This window comes from Myxine glutinosa, chromosome 12, assembly GCF_964187855.1.
Source record: "Myxine glutinosa chromosome 12, kmMyxGlut1.1, whole genome shotgun sequence".
NCBI lineage: Eukaryota > Metazoa > Chordata > Myxini > Myxiniformes > Myxinidae > Myxine > Myxine glutinosa.
Genome location: NC_136272.1, coordinates 759,860 through 775,223, shown reverse-complemented (window position 1 = coordinate 775,223; position 15,364 = coordinate 759,860).

The window sequence follows — 15,364 nt, the reverse complement described above, 5'->3', positions numbered from 1 at the left end:
AGAACACACCCTCTGCATACCACCACTCGGTAAAGAACACACCCTCCACATACCACCACTCGGTAGAGAGCACACCCTCCGCATACCACCACTCGGTAGAGAGCACACCCCCACTCGGTAGAGCACACCCTCTGCACACCACCACTCGGAAGAGAGCACACCCTCCGCACACCTCCACTCGGTAAAGAACACACCCTCTGCATACCACCACTTGGTAGAGAGCACACCCTCCGCATACCACCACTCGGTAGAGAGCACACCCCCACTCGGTAGAGAGCACATCTACGCTCGGTAGAGAGCACACCCTATGCACTCCACCACTCGGTAGAGAGCACACCCTCCGCACACCTCCACTCGGTAAAGAACACACCCTCCGCATACCACCACTCGGTAGAGAGCACACCCCCACTCGGTAGAGAGCACATCTCCGCTCGGTAGAGAGCACACCCTATGCACTCCACCACTCGGTAGAGAGCACACCCTCCGCACACCTCCACTCGGTAAAGAACACACCCTCTGCATACCACCACTTGGTAGAGAGCACACCCTCCACATACCACCACTCGGTAGAGCACACCCCCACTCGGTAGGGGGCACATCTCCGCTCGGTAGGGAACACACCCTCCGCACACCTCCACTCGGGAGAGAGCACACCCTCCGCACACCTCCACTCGGTAGAGAGCACACCCTACGCACATCATCACTCGGTAGAGGGCACACCTCCACTCGATAGAGAGCACACCCTCCGCACACCTCCACTCGGTAGAGAGCACACCCTACGCACATCATCACTCGGTAGAGAGCACACCCCCACTCGGTAGAGGGCACACCACCACTCGGTAGAGAGCACACCCTCCACTCGGTAGAGAGCACACCCTCCTCTTGGCTGAACAGTTTACGGTTTGTAATCCAATGATGGGACGGATCTGGATCCGAAACTGAAACAAAATCCAATCGGCTTATTCTTGTTACCTAACCAAATCATCCACCAACTTTTGTCATAACTCATCCACAACTTTTTTAAACATCATGTTATATATCGCTTTCGAAGAATCACTTTAAAAAATTTTAAGTCTCGTATCCAGATCCCAATTTTCACCAAAATCTAATTAATTCATCCTTGTGATAAACCCAACCTGTCCAACAAGTTTCATCCGAATCTGTCCATAGCTTTTTGAGATATCCTGCTCACAGACAAACAAACAAGAAGACGTTTGCAGAGCACGATACTTGCAAAATCCACCCCTCCCCAAAATGAAACGTTGCCATGGATACATCAAATTGTCCATTTCATTTATGATTAAAATTGACAATCTTGATCAAAGCCCGGGTCAATCGGATTAAAATTGATGGTTTTTAGATGAAAATTGGTGATATTAGAAGTTTTACCTGGAGTTGACCTTTGATGTTTTGCCCTCAAAAATAGGTGCTTTACCAATTCAGTGATGCACTACGTAATTGCTGTTTAATTCTCAAGTTAATTGGATGAAAGGTGATGATTTTTCATTTGAAAATTGATGATTTTAGTTGTTTGACCTAGAGTTGGCCTCTGACCTTTTGACCGCAAAAATAGTTAGTTTCTCAATTCAGTGAGGCACTATGCAAATGCTGTTCAATTTTCAAGTCAATCGGATGAAAAATGGGGATTTTAGAAATTTGCCCTCCAGATGACCTTTTTTTAACTCAACTGGACGACCGTCCATTTGAGTTCATCACAAACTGAACCCTCCGACGTCCGTCATCTGTCGTCATCGTCGTCTGTCGTCCGTTAACTTTTCGACGTTAACACTCCAGCGTCCACAAATATCAACCGATTCTGATCAAACTTGACATGCAGCATCCTTACCCCAAGGACCAGGTTGGTATTACATTTCAGCCCGATCCGTTGAAAAATGGCGGACTTAGGCGACCATTTTGTTTTTGGTCATGAAAACGACGTTAACACTCTAGCGTCCACAAATATTAACAGATTTTGATCAAACTTAGAATGTTTAACCCTTACCACACAAGGTAGGTTGCTATTGCATTCCAACCTGATCCGACACAAAATGGCCGCCATAGGCCGCCATATTGTTTTCAGCTCGGAAACGACGTTAAGACTTTAACGTCCACAAATATTCATGGATTTTGATCAAACGTGGTGTGTGAGACTCTTAACACCCAAGGTAGGTTGCTATCGCATGTCAACCCGATCTGTCACATCACACAAGGTTGTTGGCTTTTTATTTAAGTCAAATCTAGTACAGACAACTGACCTACTTTAAAGTTGCCCAGTCAGTTCAGTTGAGTTCTGCTTCCCTGGAAGCTGGAGTTTAATTATACTTTTTTTTTTTTTGGTATACAGAATCGAGGCTCGTGTAAAAGCAAACACATTGAACATGAAAACATGCACAGACACATAAAACATACAATGAAGGGAGCGGGAGACAAGAGGGGGCGAAAGAGGGAAGCGCACAAACACAACAACAGTAGAGAACGAGATGGTATTCATAGAATACTTACCCTGCGCAGTCAACTTGTTGCGTTTGCCAACTTTTCTGTTTTTGAACGTTTCTTTTTTTTATGATCCAATATGGCTGCCAGACGACGTGAGTGATGACATCATAAATTTATATCCTCTAATATAATTGTTGCATAGATCACGCTCAATAAATTTCAAACTGATCAGACTAAGCGTTGTCCCTTTCGAATTATGACGTCATAATTATGGCACCAATGACGTCATCGTTAACAGCACCTATTCCCCATATGGAGTTATTTACATAGGGTGTGCTCTCTCCTGAGTGGAGGTGTGCCCTCTATCGAGTGAGGGTGTGCAGAGGCTGTGCTCTCTACCGAGTGATGATGTGCGTAGGTTGTGCTCTATGGTGAAAATTTCGTGCCCATCAGACCAACAGTTGCTGAGAAAAAAAAATTCACAATGATCGGATAAGTGTTCTACTTGTCAAATTATGACATCATAACGAAAGTACCTATGACATTATCATTAACATATCCTATTCCCCAAGGGGAGTACTTGACAATGAGCCATGTTTCAATTTTTTCCATGGAGTGGTTTCGGAGATATAGAGGTGCAACTTTTTCGATTTTTTTCCAAGATGGCGTCTGTACCACGTGACCTATGACGTAACACCAGATTAGAAGTTAGTAGTTCGTTTATTTTTCAAGATTTTTCACTCACAAGGTTCAGACATATATATGGTGGCAGCCATCTTGAATTTTGATGTGGCGACCCAATTTTCAATAGCGTTCTTCCTTATGCGTAGATACACCCACACACCAGATTAGAAGTTAGTAGTTCGTTTTTTTCAAGATATTTCGCTCACAAGGTTCAGACATATATATGGTGGCGGCCATCTCGGATTTTGACGTGGCGACGCAATTTTCAATGGCGTTCTTCCTTATGCCTAGATACACCCACACACCAGATTAGAAGTTGGTACTTCGCTTATTTTTCGAGATATTCTGCTCACAATGTTCAGACATACATGGCGGCGGCCATCTTGGATTTTGACGTGGCGACCCAATTTTCAATAGCGTTCTTCTTTCTGCCAAGATACACCCACACACCAGATTCGAAGTTGGTACTTCGCTTATTTTTCAAGATATTCCGCTCACAAGATTAAGACATACATGGCATCAGACATACATGGCGGCGGCCATCTTGGATTTTGACGTGGCGACATAATTTTCAATAGGGTTCTTCCATATGCCTAGCTGCACCCACACACCAAATTATAATTCGGTCCTTCGCTTATGCACGCACGCACGGACGCACGCACGCACGGATGGACGCACACACGGACGGAGGGGAAAACCATAGTCCCCCTTTCGCTCCGCGGTGTGACGGGGGACAAAAATACAATTAAACAAAGACGTTTAGATATTTAAAAAATATCATTAAACAAAGACGTTTAGATTTTAAAAAATTCCCATTAAACAGAGATACCTTCAGATATAAAGATACCATTAAACAGAGATACCTTCAGATATAAAAAAAATACCATTAAACAAAGACCTATAGATATAAAAAATTTTTTACCATAAACAAAGATGTTTAGATATAAAATAAAATACCATTGAATGAAGAGCCCTAACCTGGTGAGGCTATAAAGGAAGGAACTGCAACTGATGATGTGATTGTTAAGTCCAGGTAGCAATAAATAATTATATGAAGGGAAAGTTGTAAATATTCGATATTACTGGCAGGAGTTTAAATAATATAAATAGCACCGCAAAGTGGGCGTAACCCCTCAGCCCATGCATGGTGGAAACTAATTTCAAGATGGCTGCCGTGGAGGCCATATTGAAAATTGCAGCACGCCCATTTTCCAAAGGAACCTTCCTCTGCTCAACCCCAACACACACTGCAAAAATGGATTTAATCGGACAAGCCGTTCTGCTTGAAATTGACGGAAACCAACTTCAAGATGGCTGCCGTGGTGGCCATATTGAAAATCGCAGCGCGCCCATGAACCTTCCTCTACTCAACCCCAACACACACTGCAAACATGGATTTAATCGGACAAGCCGTTCTCCTCAAAATTGACGGAAACCAACTTCAAGATGGCTGCCGTGGCGGCCATATTGAAAATCGCAGCGCGCCCATGAACCTTCCTCTACTCAACCCCAACACACACTGCAAAAATGGATTTAATCGGACAAGCCGTTCTCCTCGAAATTGACAGAAACCAATTTCAAGATGGCTGCCGTGGCGGCCATATTGAAAATCGCAGCGTGCCCATTTTCGAAAGGCACCTTCCTCTACTCAAACCCAACACACACTGCAAACATGGATTTAATCGGACAAGCCGTTCTGCTCGAAATTGACAGAAACCAATTACAAGATGGCTACCGTGGCGGCCATATTGAAAATCGCACCGCGCCCATTTTCGAAAGGAACCTTCCTCTACTCAACCCCAACACACACTGAAAAGATGGATCTAATCGGACAAGCCGTTCTGCTCGAAATTGACGGAAACCAAAAGTTGACGGACGCCCGGACGACAATACCCCTTAGCCCAATTTGGGCTGAGGGGTGAAAATGGAAGAGGCCCTTACAAGGTGCATCCATCAGGTGCAGTATGTACAAGGTCTACCTCTTCCTCTCTTAATCATCACCTGCATGGTTCATTTCTGCACCCATGATGTGTCCAAGGCATTACAGTTTCTGTTTCCACATCAGTGTGTCTAATGTACATTGTTTGTTCTTCTTGTAGTTCATGAGATGACATTACATTTGTCACATTTTTGTCGTTCCAGATATTCATCAATGCTGACATTTCTGTTCTCTCGAACGCAAACCGCCTTTTAATTTCTCTTCCACATTCTCCACTCATTTCAATATCAGAACCCAGAGAGATGACTTTCCACTCTTTCCACACAATCGTCTCCTAATCCGATCACATCGATCTCAACAGTTTACAAGATTTTTTATATTTTTAGGTTTATTGGCGCTGAGGAAGCGCCTTTAGCGATTGACTTCCAGCCAGTGTAACGCTAATTCCTGTCACAGGAATTCTGAGATCATATAAGTGGGCGTGGCAGTTCCTGATTGGTTCGTGTTGGGGAACGCCTTCTCGCTGCCGACGTGACGTAAATTCGCGCACGCGCACTGGTGATTGGCGCTGAGGAAGCGCCTTTAGCGAATGACTTCCAGCCAGTGGTAACGCTAATTCCTGTCACAGGAATTCTGAGATCATATAAGTGGGCGTGGCAGTTCCTGATTGGTTCGTGTTGGGGAACGCCTTCTCGCTGCCGACGTGACGTAAATTCGCGCACGCGCACTGGTGCTTGGCGCTGAGGAAGCGCCTTTAGCGATTGACTTCCAGCCAGTGTAACGCTAATTCCTGTCACAGGAATTCTGAGATCATATAAGTGGGCGTGGCAGTTCCTGATTGGTTCGTGTTGGGGAACGCCTTCTCGCTGCCGACGTGACGTAAATTCGCGCACGCGCACTGGTGATTGGCGCTGAGGAAGCGCCTTTAGCGATTGACTTCCAGCCAGTGTAACGCTAATTCCTGTCACAGGAATTCTGAGATCATATAAGTGGGCGTGGCAGTTCCTGATTGGTTCGTGTTGGGGAACGCCTTCTCGCTGCCGACGTGACGTAAATTCGCGCACGCGCACTGGTGAAGCTTACTCGATCTTACTCGATCTTACTCGATCCCATATTACATGTACTTTCATTGCATACAAATTATACTTCCTCCTAGAAATTCCATGCCCGAACCTCAGCGCAATCCAAGAGGATTCACTTGTTATAAATAATAATAATAATAATGCATTTATTTTATATAGCGCTTTTCAGGAAGCCCAAAGACGCTTTGACAGAGTGCAAAACATAATGCATAGCAAAACATAAAGACAATTGCAAAAAACAAGAATCAATAGGGAAATATTCAAAGCACAAAGGAGGGAGAAGGAGAGGAGATAGTCAGGGGTTAGATGCTGTGGGTTAAATGTTGAATGCAGTGTTGAACAGGTGGGTCTTGAGTGTTGTTTTGAATGTGGTGAGTGAGGAGGAGTCTCCGATGGTGTGAGGTAGCGAGTTCCAGAGGGTGGGAGCAGCGATGGAGAAGGCCCTGTCCCCCCAGGATCTGAATTTGGTCCGGATGGGGGGGGGGGGTGAGGAGGTTGGTACCAGCAGAGTGGAGGTTGCGGTTGGGAGTGTGTCTGGAGAGGAGGTCAGCCAGGTAGGATGGGGCCAGGTTATGGAGGGCTTTGTGGGTCAAGATAAACACCAGATTTTTCACTTTCCTTCATTTCTTCACTGTCTGCAGCAGTTTCATCAAGTCCGATCTTTACTTTCTGCCAACAGAATGGTATCGTTAACATACTTTTGATGGTTGATGCATCTTCCTCCATTCCTGAGTCCATCATCAATGTCATCCAAGTTTGATTTCCTCATGATGTCCTCACCATACAGATTGAATAAGTAAGGCGAGAGAATGAATCCCTCTCTGACGAACCCCGCTCTAGCGGGGAAAATGGCCTTAGAACGATCATTCATTCATTCATTCATTCATTCTGACCCCTTTCCAATTCCAAACCATTCGGTCTGTCCATACTCTGTTGTTATTGTACGTTCTTGTTTAGGGTACAGGTTTCTTATCAGATATACCAGGTGCTCCGACATCCCCATTTCCCACATCAATTCATGATTTAGAATTTTTTTTTCTCGCTCTATCATGCCTCAGCCTTTGTAGCAATGTAAAAGGTAATAGTAAATTATTCCAGATCCCATTCCTTAGTGGGTGTACGGAAATGTTTAAAGCCCCCACATTTTGTTTAAGAAAAACAAAGCTAAATCTGATTTCTAGAACACACGACACAGATTGATCCTGGAGACATGGCACGTGGAGAGCCAAGAGGGCGGTCTACCTGGGGAGACTGGAAACACAACATCAATGTCCTCCTTGCCGTTCCCATAGGGAGTGAGTGTTTCTAGTAAGGGAATCATTCGACCAGTTCGATGGCTCAATGGTGTCCATGCATTCCACACGTTATCACGGAATCCGGTTGAATTATCATCCGACTTTTAGATCGTCGAGATGACCCAAAACAGGCGACGGCTCATGTGGTGCCGGTCTGTCTCGAAGCAGATCGACACCGGCTGGGAAACAGCACCGACCGGGCACAAAGTCATCGTGCCCATGGATAACGGCACTACCTGCACCGCCATCGCGGCACCGACACGTGTTCGCAAATTCCAGCTATTATTATCAAGGCCACAAGATTTTCCTGCGCAAACTTTCCGGCCCATTCCACAGCAATTTCCTCCATCTATCCGGTAAATATTTTGTGCATTTTTTGTTCGATGTTCCGAAAGCGGCGATTTGAATGAAACGGCATTATTAATGACATCGTGCCGGCACAAGTCGTCTCATGGGACGTCCCATGGCCATGCAGATGTCTCACGATGATCACGTCGTTTGCATCTTGACCGAATATGCGCCCAAACTTGCATGTCTGGACGCATCATTAACTATTTAAACAATTTCTCTTCAAATCTCATTATCGCGACTATCACAGTGTTTGTCATGTTTATTTTATACATTCGCATTTCGTTGGATTTTCAAATATACAATGTTATCAACATATAGGTGTAAAGGTGCAGCAAAAATATCTTTTTCTATTATTTCAATAAAAATTCTGCAATTTCATCGGAACGTTTTTCTTCATAATTATTTGAAAATAATTTTCAGCTTTTGATTGAACTCGTAAATTGGTTTCTCCTTGTGTGGAGCCACTCACATATTGATCAATGGAATTCAATGTTGTTAACATTAGTGCATCAACCAAAAGATAAATCCTTCAATGGAAAACGTGCGGAAACAACAAAACTCACAAATTGCTTGATAAAAAAAAAAGGCTAAAAATGCTCCATTTGTGTACCAACACTACTACTACTACTACTACTACTACTACTACTACTACTACTAGTACTACCACTAGTGCTACAACTACTACTACTACTACTACTACTACTACTACTACTACCTCTAGTACTACAACTAGTACTACAACTAGTGCTACAACTACTACTACTACTACTACTACTACTACTACCTCTAGTACTACAACTAGTACTACAACAAGTGCTACAACTACTACTACCACCGCTACTACTAATACTAATACCTCTAGTACTACCATTAGTGCTACTACTACGACTACTACTACTACCTCTAGTACTACCACTAGCGCTACAACTACTACTACAACCACTACTACGACGACTACCACTAGTACTCACTGCAGCTCTCCTCACCCCCTCCCTTGACGCGCGCCTGTTCATGCAGCCCCCCCTCCTCCCTTGACACACGCCTGTCCCTGCAGCCCTCCCTCTCCCTTGACGCCCGCCTGTCCCTGCAGCCCCCCCCCTCCCTTGACGCCCACCTGTCCCTGCAGCCCCCCCCCCCTCCCTTGACGCGCGCCTGTCCCTGCATCGTCCACCCCCTCCCTTGACGCATGCCTGTCCCTGCAGCTCCCCCTCCCTTGACGCGCACCTGTCCCTGCAGCCCCCCCTCCCTTGACGCGCGCCTGTCCCTGCAGCCCCCCCCCTCCCTTGATGCGCGCCTGTCCCTGCAGCCCTCCCCCTCCCTTGATGCGCGCCTGTCCCTGCAGCCCCCCCTCCCATGACGCCCGCCTGTTCCTGCAGCCCCCCTCCCTTGATGCCCACCTGTCTCTGCAGCTCCCCCCCCCCCTCCCTTGACGCACGCCTGTCCCTGCAGCCCCCCTCCTCCCTTGACGCGCGCCTGTCCCTGCAGCTCCCCTCCTCCCTTGACGCACGCCTGTCTCTGCAGCTCCCCCCCCCCCCTCCCTTGACGCACGCCTGTCCCTGCAGCCCCCCTCCTCCCTTGACGCGCGCCTGTCCCTGCAACTCCCCTCCTCCCTTGACGCCCGCCTGTCTCTGCAGCTCCCCTCCTGCAGCCTCCTCCTTCAGGTGCTCCACAAAGCAAGAAGGCGTGAAGGATTATAACGAGAGTTGTACAATCAGCGCAGGGTTATAGTCAGTCAGGGCTACCTGTGTTACACGTCTCCCTGAGCACATTATACCTCGTGCTCTCTCATCTCCCGCCACCTCCATCACAACCCACCAATCACATTGCAGCCCATCATCTCCATCCATACATTTACCAACTTATCGTCCTTCATCGCACTCAACTTGTTTTTTAGCGTCTCATCATCTCAACGAGCGCGACACCTCGTTGGCTCCTTGCGCATGCGCAGAGCTCCTGCTAATCTGGGGATTCGTCCCACGTCTGAACGGACAAGCTCGAGCTGTTTGTCCGAACTCAAGTTGGAAACGCGACGAGAAACGGAAGGGCGGTGGTGAGTTGGTGATGTGGAAGAGGTCGAGAGGTGAGTGAGTCAGTGAAACACAGGTGAGTGATTGAGTGAGTGAAACAGACGTGAGTGATTGAGTAAGTGAGTGAAACACAGGTGAGTGATTGAGTGAAACAGATGAGAATAAGTGAGTGAAACATACGTGAGTGATTGAGTAATTGAGTGAAACAGATGAGAATAAGTGAGTGAAACAGATGAGAATAAGTGAGTGAAACAGATGAGAATAAGTGAGTGAAACAGATGAGAATAAGTGAGTGAAACAGATGAGAATAAGTGAGTGAAACAGATGAGAATAAGTGAGTGAAACACAGGTGAGTGAGTGAAACAGATGAGAATAAGTGAGTGAAACACAGGTGAATGATTGAGTAAGTGAGTGAAACAGATGAGAATGAGTGAGTGAAACACAGTTGGGTGATTGAGTAAGTGAGTGAAACAGATGAGCATGATTGAGTGAAACACAGGTGAGTGATTGAGTAAATGAGTGAAACAGATTAGAATAAGTGAGTGAAACAGACGTGAGTGATTGAGTAAATGAGTGAAACAGATGAGAATAAGTGTGTGAAAGAGACGTGAGTGATTGAGTAAATGAGTGAAACAGATGAGAATGAGTGAGTGAAACAGACGTGAGTGATTGAGTAAATGAGTGAAACAGATGTGAATGAGTGAGTGAAACAGATGTGAGTGATTGAGTAAATAAGTGAAACAGATGTGAATGAGTGAGTGAAACAGATGTGAGTGATTGAGTAAATGAGTGAAACAGATGTGAATGAGTGAGTGAAACAGACGTGAGTGATTGAGTAAATGAGTGAAACAGATGAGAATGAGTGAGTGAAACAGATGTGAGTGATTGAGTAAATGAGTGAAACAGATGAGAATAAGTGAGTGAAATAGACGTGAGTGATTGAGTAAGTGAGTGAAACAGATTAGAATAAGTGAGTGAAACAGACGTGAGTAATTCAATAAGTGAGTGAAACAGACGTGAGTGATTGAGTAAATGAGTGAAATAGGTGAGAATAAGTGAGTGAAACACAGGTGAGTGATTGAGTAAGTGAGTGAAACAGATGAGAATGAGTGAGTGAAACACAGGTGGGTGATTGAGTAAGTGAGTGAAACAGATGAGCATGATTGAGTGAAACACAGGTGAGTGATTGAGTAAATGAGTGAAACAGATTAGAATAAGTGAGTGAAACAGACATTAGTGATTGAGTAAATGAGTGAAACAGATGAGAATAAGTGAGTGAAAGAGACGTGAGTGATTGAGTAAATGAGTGAAACAGATGAGAATAAGTGAGTGAAAGAGACGTGAGTGATTGAGTAAATGAGTGAAACAGATGTGAATGAGTGAGTGAAACAGATGTGAGTGATTGAGTAAATGAGTGAAACAGATGAGAATAAGTGAGTGAAACAGACGTGAGTGATTGAGTAAATGAGTGAAACAGATGAGAATAAGTGAGTGAAACAGACGTGAGTAATTCAATAAGTGAGTGAAACAGACGTGAGTGATTGAGCAAATGAGTGAAACAGATGAGAATAAGTGAGTGAAACAGATGAGAATAAGTGAGTGAAACAGATGAGAATAAGTGAGTGAAACAGATGAGAATAAGTGAGTTAAACAGATGAGAATAAGTGAGTGAAACAGATGAGAATAAGTGAGTGAAACACAGGTGAGTGATTGAGTAAGTGAGTGAAACAGATGAGAATGAGTGAGTGAAACACAGTTGGGTGATTGAGTAAGTGAGTGAAACAGATGAGCATGATTGAGTGAAACACAGGTGAGTGATTGAGTAAATGAGTGAAACAGATTAGAATAAGTGAGTGAAACAGACGTGAGTGATTGAGTAAATGAGTGAAACAGTGTGTGCGGCATCACCATGCCTAGATCAAAAGAGCTCTCCGCGGCCTGCAGAAAGAAGGTTATAGATACCTACGAGTCTGGGAAGGGATTTAAAAAGATCTCCAAACAATTTGAAATCAATCATTCGACTGTCCGGAAAATCATCTACAAGTGGAGAAAATTCCAAACAACTACCAACTTGTTCAGGCCAGGCCGCCCCAGCAAGTTCAGCCCGAGAGCAGACCGCAACATGCTGAAAGAGGTCTCTAAGAACCCCAGAATGTCATCACGGGACCTACAGGCAGCTCTTGCCACTGTTGATGTCAAAGTGCACGAGTCTACCATTAGAAAGAGGCTGCACAAATTTGATCTACAGGGGAGGTGTGCCAGGGGGAAACCTTTGCTGTCCAGAAAGAACATCAGGGCAAGACTAAAGTTTGCCAATGAACACCTAGGCAAAGACCAGCACTTCTGGAACAATGTGCTCTGGACAGATGAGTCAAAGGTAGAGCTATTTGGCCACAGTACCAGAAGACATGTTTGGGGAAAACCAAAGACAGCATTTGATACCAACTGTAAAGCATGGTAGTGGAAATATTATGGTTTGGGGCAGCTTTGCTGCATCAGGGCCTGGGCAGCTCACCATCATAGAATCCACTATGAATTCTTCATTGTACCAGAGGGTGCTTGAGGATAATGTGATGCCATCTGTCGGAAAGTTGAAGCTCAACCGAAGGTGGACCTTGCAACATGACAATGACCCTAAACATACCAGTAAATCCACCAAGGAATGGCTGAAAAGAAAGAAATGGAGGGTTCTGGAATGGCCAGGTCAAAGCCCGGATCTAAATCCCATCGAGATGTTGTGGGGGGATTTGAAACGAGCTGTGCATGCAAGAAACCCCTCAAACATCGCACACCTGAAAGAATTCTGCATGGAGGAGTGCGCAAAAATTTCTCCCAGTCGATGTAGAGATTGGTAAACAGTTATTAGAAACGTCTACTTGAGGTTGTTTCTGCCAAAGGGGGCAATACCACCTATTTGAGCCAAGGGTGTACTTTCTTTTTCCATAGAAGGAAATGGCATCTCTGTTAATTTTTTGTTGAATAAATTATTGCAAAGTCAATTATTCATTGTTTTTTGTTCAATTAGATCACCTTTATCTATAGATACTGTTTTAATGAAGATCAAATATTGATATGTCCAGTGTCCACATATGTTAAAAAGATTTTAAAAAACATTTCATGGGGTGTACTTATTTTTTCCACATGCGAAATTTGCATTTATGTTTATTTAAATTATACAATGGTCTACAAAATGTAAATGTTTCATGATATTTGTTATATTATATCACCTTTATATTATAATAGGCTACGGTGATTCTGTCTGTCTGTCTGTCCGGGGGTGTGGATTACTCCGTTTACAGAGTAGCTCCACCCATTCTTGGAGAGGCTTCATGTGAACAAATATCCATCATTTTAATACCTCGAATAGCTTTGAGGCCTATTTAGTTATGCCCGTGCTGTCTTTCTCTCTCACACAGGTTCATTTCAACTCTAATTAGATATATCATTTCATTTTTAACAGTCGCTAACATAGTTTTAGACTCGGTTGAAAAAAAACGGGAAGAGAATCCCATGAAAGTTTCCGTTTATAGAACGAAATGAATTCTCAAAGGCCTGTAAAATAATGCCCATTCATTGAGTCACCCTCACGATTTTATCTCGAATTCACCATCTGATTTCATTTTTATCGATGGTTTTAGACTAGGTGTCAGAAATAATTGAGAACATTCACACACACAAAATGACAAGTTCATACCCATGTGAGGGTACCTCTTAATATTGATCCAAAATGACACGTTCTCCCATGTGAGGGTACCTCTAAATATTGATCCAAAATGACACGTTCTCCCATGTGAGGGTACCTCTAAATATTGATCCAAAATGACAAGTTCGTCCCATGTGATGGTACCTCCAAATATTGATCCAAAATGACAAGTTCGTCCCATGTGAGGGTACCTCTAAATATTGATCCAAAATGACAAGTTCGTCCCATGTGAGGGTACCTCTTAATATTGATCCAAAATGACACGTTCTCCCATGTGAGGGTACCTCTAAATATTGATCCAAAATGACAAGTTCATCCCATGTGAGGGTACCTCTAAATATTGATCCAAAATGACAAGTTCGTCCCATGTGAGGGTACCTCTAAATATTGATCCAAAATGACAAGTTCGTCCCATGTGAGGGTACCTCTAAATATTGATCCAAAATGACACGTTCTCCCATGTGAGGGTACCTCCAAATATTGATCCAAAATGACAAGTTCGTCCCATGTAAGGGTACCTCTAAATATTGATCCAAAATGACAAGTTCGTCCCATGTGAGGGTACCTCCAAATATTGATCCAAAATGACAAGTTCGTCCCATGTAAGGGTACCTCTAAATATTGATCCAAAATGACAAGTTCGTCCCATGTGAGGGTACCTCTAAATATTGATCCAAAATGACACGTTCTCCCATGTGAGGGTACCTCCAAATATTGATCCAAAATGACAAGTTCGTCCCATGTGAGGGTACCTCTAAATATTGATCCAAAATGACACGTTCTCCCATGTGAGGGTACCTCCAAATATTGATCCAAAATGACAAGTTCGTCCCATGTAAGGGTACCTCTAAATATTGATCCAAAATGACACGTTCTCCCATGTGAGGGTACCTCCAAATATTGATCCAAAATGACAAGTTCGTCCCATGTGAGGGTACCTCTAAATATTGATCCAAAATGACACGTTCTCCCATGTGAGGGTACCTCCAAATATTGATCCAAAATGACAAGTTCGTCCCATGTGAGGGTACCTCTAAATATTGATCCAAAATGACACGTTCTCCCATGTGAGGGTACCTCCAAATATTGATCCAAAATGACAAGTTCATCCCATGTGAGGGTACCTCTAAATATTGATCAAAAATTACAAGTTCGTCCCATGTGATGGTACCTCTAAATATTGATCCAAAATGACAAGTTCATCCCATGTGAGGGTACCTCCAAATATTGATCCAAAATGACAAGTTCATCCCATGTGAGGGTACCTCCAAATATTGATCCAAAATGACAAGTTCATCCCATGTGAGGGTACCTCCAAATATTGATCCAAAATGACAAGTTCGTCCAATGTGATGGTACCTCTAAATATTGATCCAAAATGACAAGTTCGTCCCATGTGATGGTACCTCCAAATATTGATCCAAAATGACAAGTTCATCCCATGTGATGGTACCTCTAAATATTGATCCAAAATTACAAGTTCGTCCCATGTGAGGGTACCTCTAAATATTGATCCAAAATGACAAGTTCGTCCCATGTGATGGTACCTCCAAATATTGATCCAAAATGACAAGTTCGTCCCATGTGAGGGTACCTCTAAATATTGATCCAAAATGACAAGTTCATCCCATGTGAGGATACCTCTAAATATTGATCCAAAATGACAAGTTCATCCCATGTGAGGGTACCTCCAAATATTGATCCAAAATGACAAGTTCATCCCATGTGAGGGTTCCTCCAAATATTGATCCAAAATGACAAGTTCATCCCATGTGAGGGTACCTCTAAATATTGATCCAAAATGACAAGTTCGTCCCATGTGATGGTACCTCCAAATATTGATCCAA